We start from the raw sequence: 7,505 nt of genomic DNA, 5'->3' as shown, positions 1-7,505 counted from the left end.
GGGTGATGGGGGGGGGGGGAAGGAAACATATGTAACACTATATGTAATGCTTCAAACAAATAAAAAATAAACAATAAAAAAAAGAGGATTCATAAAATCTGAATAGGCCCATAACTACTGAGGAAATTGAAGCAGTAATCAACAAACACCCAGCAAACAAAAGCCCTGGTCCGGACGGCTTCACAGGAGAGTTTTACCAAACATTCAAAGAAGAACTAAAACCTACCCTCCTCAAACTATTCCAAGCAATTCAAGAGGAAGGACCACTTCCAAGCTCTTTCTATGAAGCCAGCATTACCCTAATCTCAAAACCAGATAAAGATATTATAAAGAAAGAGAATTACAGGCCAATATCTAAGCATGGAACAGACCATCAAACCTCAGAGGGGAAGGTGGTGGGGGCGGAATTGGGAGGGAAGAGATCAATCAAAGAACTTGTATGCATATAAGCATAATCAATGAATACAGACAATGGAGTTGGGGTGAAGGCCAGGGCTGGGGGGCGGGGCAGGCTGGGAGAGGACAACGTGGGAAAAAGGGACATATGTAATACTTTCAATAATAAAGAATTTTAATAAATAAATAAAATAAATCAGCACTTATTCATTTCTTTCTATTTTTTTCCCATCCCCTCTTTATTTCTGTTAATCATATTAGTATTTTTACTTTGACCAGATTTCTAACCAGACAAACGTAATGTGTCCCTGCCACCCGCAACTGCACTTTCTTAACACCAACTCACTACCTACCCTTCTCTAAAGCCTGCTACCAGATCACCTTTGCCTGCCTGCTGCCTAGCTCCCTGGTCCTGACCGCCAACCTACAATCTAGTCCTCTCTTGGCCTGTTGATGAAGCCTCCCCTTGTTACTGACTCTGCTCCCCTGGGTTGTGTCTCTCCTTAAGCTCTTCTCTGAAACAGTCCTGGCATTGCCATCCCTGGGGCACCAGCAGGTCCTTGGTAGATCCCTGGCCCTCACACTCTGCTCTGAGGTGATACAAACAGGGACTTGGAGCTTCCTGGCACTCAGCTACCCTGAACAGTATGTGCTGTGCAAGTACTTCCTACCCAGGCTCCTTTGAAATAAACTTTTATCAATAAGTTAAAGAAAACCAGAGGAAATAACATGCACCCAAAGACCACAAGTCTAATGACTTACAGAATAAGCCAACATCTAATCACTGATTGGATTGGATGACAGTAAATGAGAACATTTAGATATCTTCCTATCCTTCACTCCCCAAATCCTTTTTGATGGCTGTTTTTTGTTTGTTTGTTTTGTTGTGTTTTGTTCCAGGGATTTCCTACTCCCTGCAGGAGAGGGACTCAGCCCTAGTCATAACCTCCTATGAAAAAAGTACAGTAGTCTGATAGTAGTTAATAATTCATGCCCAGGAGGAGAAAGACTCCATTTCAGCTATCTGTGCCTCCTGCCACTGAGCAAGACTCTAGCCTAGGCTAAGCCGAACACAATCCTGTCAGCCTCCAGACCTTTACTGCTGCCCTCCCCCCAGCTGGAATGTCACTTCCCCTCCACCCATATATCTGAACCATGCTCATTCTTCATACCTCTTTCTTGCTCTCCTATCACCTCCTCCAGGAAGCACATCTGCTTCTCAACCACACAATTTAACTCACCAATCTAACCCCTGTTGCTCCATGTAAGTTAGTTTAGACTCCACAATAGTACCATCAGGCTCTTTCTTGACTTCCCTGGGACACAGAATAAACCTGAGCCTGTAGCTGGGGCTCAGCAAAGACACATGGGAGATGCTTGTCATAGAAACAAAATCAGGGTTTTCTATTCTTTTTGCAGAACTAGCTAGAAAATGGACTGCTCAGATGCAGGCATTTAAAAAGAAAACCTCCAGCATCCTGGGGAGCGGCTACCAAAGACACCACAGGTATCCCCAAGTCATTGAACCACACAGAGTGTTAGAGCAGAAAGGAATCTTAATCATTTGCTCCCAAACTTTTAAACTGGGGTATGCATACCTTTGGGGGGTCCATGGCAGTATACCAAGGGGGTCCACAAAGCCACAGGATGAACATGGCATGCTTTCTTAGAGTGATAATTTTACCCGAGTATAAGAAATTTAAAACATTTCTATATTAAAACAAATATAGCTATATTATAAGAAGAATGAAATTGTTTCATGTGTTTTTAGGATAAAACATGAGACCTCAAAGACACTTTAGACCATGTAGTAGGCTGTTTTGAGTTACCGCCATCCATCCCTCTCCTCTACCTTTGCTGGGATTTCATTTTCCCTCTCCTCTATCATTAGGGTTACTTCAATTAAGAAAATAAATAGAAGTTTGAGAAGATTGATCTAGTCTAGTCCCCTCTTTTCACAGTTAGGAAAACTGAGGCCCATGGAGGAGAAATGATTTGACCAAAGCCACAGACAGTGAGTTCAGCAAGAGCTAGGACCTCAATCCACCCCCATCAGATGTACATTTTTTTCTAGTGACTTGTTCAGGTGACTCCTGACTGAAAACTAAACGTCTTTACTAACTCTGTTCCACCCATTGTACCTACCCTTCAGCATTGTTTTTTTCTTTGCCAAGGGTTACATAACCTGTCCTTAGAGAAACTTGTGGCATCAGCAGCTCTGAGAGCAGGCCAGAGCCATTAGTCCCTTTCTATAGTTTCTAATGCAGTGAATAATGCTGCATTTCCCAGAGATCTGAGTGTAAATGATGAGATTCAAACTCCTCACAGAAACAGGATGAAGTCCATAGCATTAGGGAGAGAGAGGCAAAGCGGGGAGGAGGTCCTACTAATCAAAGGCCATAGCCAGGAAGCAAAGAGCTGATGCTAAGACCCTGCTTTTTCCTTTCATTTATGTAAGAAAAAGATGCTCTATGGTCACCACATAGTAAGGCTCCAAAGAAACTGGACCTTCAGTTTTTAAAAAAGGGAGTGACAAAGGGAGTGACTTTGAATTTAAATGAATTCAGATTCACAACTGTCATGTATATTCTCTGTGCAAATTAGCAGGGGCTGCCTGTAAATTCACATATTTATGTGCACTTATTCACAATTTAAACTTACAATGCTTGCTGTTACACAGACATGCAAATTCTTCTGCACACTGTCACAAACACAAATATAAGCACATATTTGTGTTGGGAAAACCAATACAATCATAGTCTCTGCCCACACTTCTTCCCAACACCCATCCCCAGGCACACACAGCCACCATTGATACCCACTTTCACAGTCACACACACTGGGTTGAGAAGTGACCCGCCTGCCAAGGTTAGAGCCACATTCCATGGTGTCCCGTTCCCCTCAGAGAACTAACAGATCATTTCACAAAGATGTCATCACCTGCCTACTAATGGCAAGTTACAGCCAGAATAAATGGTCCATTACCCACCCCCATTACAGGTAGGCCCACAGAAGAATGACAGCAGAGACAAAGGAGACTTGTGGCTCAGTGTCACTGGAGGAGAATGACCAGACAGGTAAGATGGGGGCTCAGACAGATAAGATGGGGGCTCATTCCAGCCAAAGAGATTTCCTTTCCTCTCTGCACCCTAGAGTTGGGGGTGGGGAGATCAAGAGGTAGTCTTACTTTTTGTAGGTTTCTCAATCTCTAGCTACAAATCATGTGTGTGTGCGGGGTGCGGGGGGCTGCTCTTTTAACCAGGGTCATCCTTGTCCAGAAGAGGACTGGATTGTGTCATAATACTTTCTTTTGATCAAGGCCCCAACACTTTTTGGAGTAGTGTAGTCACCAACAGCATGGTCTCTGGAGCCACTCTCCAGGTCTGAATTTTGGCCCCACCACATACAAGCTGTTTGACCTTGAGCAAGTTACTTAACCTCTCTAGCCCTCAGTTTTATCATCTGCTAAAAACTGGAATAATAATATCATCTGCTTCATGGTAGTATGACATGATTTAAATGTTAGGCACTTAGATACAGAGTTCCCCATTATTGACAATTTTGTTTTCTGCTTTTATTTACCTGCAATCAACGGTGGTCCGAAAATATTAAATGGAAAATTTCATAAATAAGCAGTTCATACGTTTTAAATTGCAAGCTGTTATGAATAGCATGATAAAATCTCACCCTGTCCCACTCTGTCATGCCTGGGACCTGAATCATCCCTTTGTCCAGTGTATCCACTCCCCGCCCACCCATCAGTCACTGAGAAGTCAGTTGGGTTATCAGATCAACTGTTGCAATATTGCAGTGCTTGTGTTCAAGTAACCCTTATTTTACTTATATTATTATTGCTGTTATATTTATTATTAGTTATTATTGTTAATCTCTCACTGTGCCTAATTTATAAATTAAAATTTATCAGAGGCATGTATGTATAAGAAACAATATAGTATATATAGGATTCAGTACTATCCGTGGTTTCAGGCATCATCCACTGGGGGTCTTGGAATATATCCCATGCAGATAAGGGGGAACTACTGTAGTGCCTGCCACTTACTAGTAGAATGCTCAATAGATGGAATTATACAAATGAGCGATTTCCTGTTTTTCTCTGACCTCCATTCCCTCACTGCCTGCTTGACCACACAAAGGTGACAGTTTAGTCACCCTGTTTCTGAGTCAGGCCTTCTGAAGCCCAGAGAGAATCACACAGAAAGAGTAATAGGATTGGAATTGATAGTTTTGGGGTGCTATGCACAGTGTTCTCATCTACTTCATTTCTCACTTAGGACAAAATAATTATAGTTGGAAAAAACTTGGAGAAGAAATATAACTAGGGCCAGGCAGGATGTAAATAATATTAAGAACAGTGACCACTTAATGTGTGCCAGGCACAAGTTCAACACATTCTGTGTTGATTTTTTACAGAGAGGAAGGGAGAGGGATAGAGAGTTAGAAACATTGATGAGAGAGAAACATCGACGAGCTGCCTCCTGCACGCCCCCTACTGGGGATATGCCCGCAACCAAGGTACATGTCCTTGATCAGAACTGAACCCGGGACCCTTCAGTCCACAGGCCGACACTCTATCCACTGAGCCAAACCAGTTAGGGCCTGTGTATTTTTTAAATTTAAACCTCACAATAAATAAATAAATAAATTTAAACCTCATAGCAACCCTAGGAAGTGAGGACTATCATCATCGTCACCATCATCATCATCATCATCATCTATAGCCTACAGAAGAGGAAACTGAGGCTAGAATGACTTCAAGCTGGGATTTGAACCCAGACAGTCTGACACCAGAGATGAAGTGTGCAACCACTAGATTATATTGTGGTCCCCAAGGAAAGCAAGAGAAGAGGGAAGGCAGGAATAAAGAACAAAGGAGCAATACAAGTTCTTTTTGAAGTAAATAGATTGAGGCAGTGTAGTTTGTGGTCAGGTCCTAACTTAAGATCAGGGTTGAAGTCCTACCACTGCTACTAGTTATTGAATGTCTTTGAGCCTTAGCTTCCTTGACTGTAAAATGGGAATAAAACTATTTTTTAGAGTTGTGCTAAGGCTTAGAGAGATAAGCACCCAGAGCAATGCTTAATCCAACATATGTGATCAGTAAACAGGAGCAAGTGTTGTCTGTTAATTGTGTTCCCCACAGGATATGCCTCGCATTACAACTCCCCTTGTCCCTTCTCAGGGAAAATGAATTAAGAAGGAAAAACATTTTTAAGTTGTCAGGAAAATGAAGAACTGGACAGAGCAACAATTCCAGACATACTTTCCCCACTCCTGGGTATGTGCATGAGGTGGGGGGTGGGAGGGAAGAAAGTACCAGCTAATAAGCCTCACTCTCTCCTTCCTTAAGGAACAAATCCCAGCACGTTACCCCTAGCCTGAGTCACTTATAGCCTGAGTCAGAACTGTCCTATTTCTTAAAGAATGGTGTTTTCCCATGTCCTTTTCACATAGGTTGTTTTATTTTTCACATCAGTCCTATGAGAAAGGAGGACAGAATCTCAGATTTTCCATGTGCCAGACAGAATGCTGGGCACTTTCCATCAGTGATTTCATTTTATCTTCACAATACCACTGTGAAACTGTACAGCAAGCATGTCAAACTCAAAGGCTAACACAGACCAAATAAACAAGGTTTAAGTTTATGTGGGCCGCAAAAAAACAAAAGCTTCAATTTTCATAGAAACAAAGGTTTATTTTGATAGAGACATGCTGAATACAAAGGGCTGAAATAAATGAGACATCATTAACATAAAATAACATTTTAATAAAAATTAATATTTTTTCTTGAACATTAACTTACCAGACACTGAATAACTACACAAAATAATAAGCGTAACGCAAATAAACCTATTTTCTTGTTCTCCGAAAGTGAAATATTTCCTGTTGCGCACACCAAACAAATCTGTACAAGACTAATGACGTGGCAATCGGCTGCTAAAATATTCGCTGCTAGTATTAGTGGAGAGAAATGGTGCATCAGCGTGTAGGGCGCATAAGGGAAATGAATGCAACATGATTATAGTAATCAGTTATTAGCAAACTTTGTAGTTCATTATTAATAATTACATATAACATGATATTGTAAAAATTAAGTTACAAAATTTTTATTAAAACGTTTCTTACATACCGTTATATTGGCTGGGCTGCAAAAATATTCATTGTGGGCTGCATGCAGCCCTGGGTCACGAGTTTGATATGCTTGCTGTACAGTTATTCAAACTTTACAAGTAACATACTGAATCCAACAGGGGTTGCTTCTTTTTTGCACATTTTCTCTCATTCCATATATCCAGCACAACCCTGGCCTGAGATTGTGTCCTGCTGAGGATTTTTGATAAACCAAAGTATTGTGAAATCTCACTATCCTAAACATATGGATCTTTACACAATCCCAGGCCTATAAATCAAGAGTAATTTGCCTTCAGTGGATCTGAGATCAAATTATTACTCTGCTTCTTATTAACCATACTAGTGGCCCAGTGCATGGATTCATGTACATTGAAAGGAAATTAATTAGAAGAAATATTTTAATATTGCTATTCGCCCTTTCTCTATAATAGAAGTGTCAGGGATGAAAGAAAATTAGTAAAATTTATATGACAATAATATATAAATTGATTAATAAATAAATAACAGCATGATATAACAACAAAAACATGATATAAAAACAATATTGATAAAAACAACATTGATAAAAACAATGACTGATAAATTGATTAAACTTATTCTAATATCTCCCTGTACACCACATTAAGAGTAAAAATACTTTCAGAGTGCTTGACTAATTTCCCTTGTGATGAAGTATTTACAACTTTAATGTCACATGCTCTTCGAACTTGAGAGAAAGCAACATATAACTGACTATATCTGAAAACGGGTTCAGGTAGGAATATTCCTACTCTGTCTAGAGTTTGTCCTTGTGATTTATTAGTAGTCATCGCAAATGCTGGCATCATGGGAAACTGTCTTCGAATTCATTTACTAGTAAATGGGAGGCCAGTGTCAGACGAGGACAAATCAATTCTTGGAATCAGAACAACCTCTCCTTCTGCAGATCCTGTTAATACTTCAGCTTCGATAATGTTAGG

Source organism: Myotis brandtii, unplaced genomic scaffold, assembly GCF_000412655.1.
Source record: "Myotis brandtii unplaced genomic scaffold, ASM41265v1 scaffold509, whole genome shotgun sequence".
NCBI classification, from domain to species: Eukaryota; Metazoa; Chordata; class Mammalia; order Chiroptera; family Vespertilionidae; genus Myotis; species Myotis brandtii.
The sequence above is the reverse complement of the archived record's forward strand: the minus strand, read 5'-3'. Positions refer to the sequence as shown.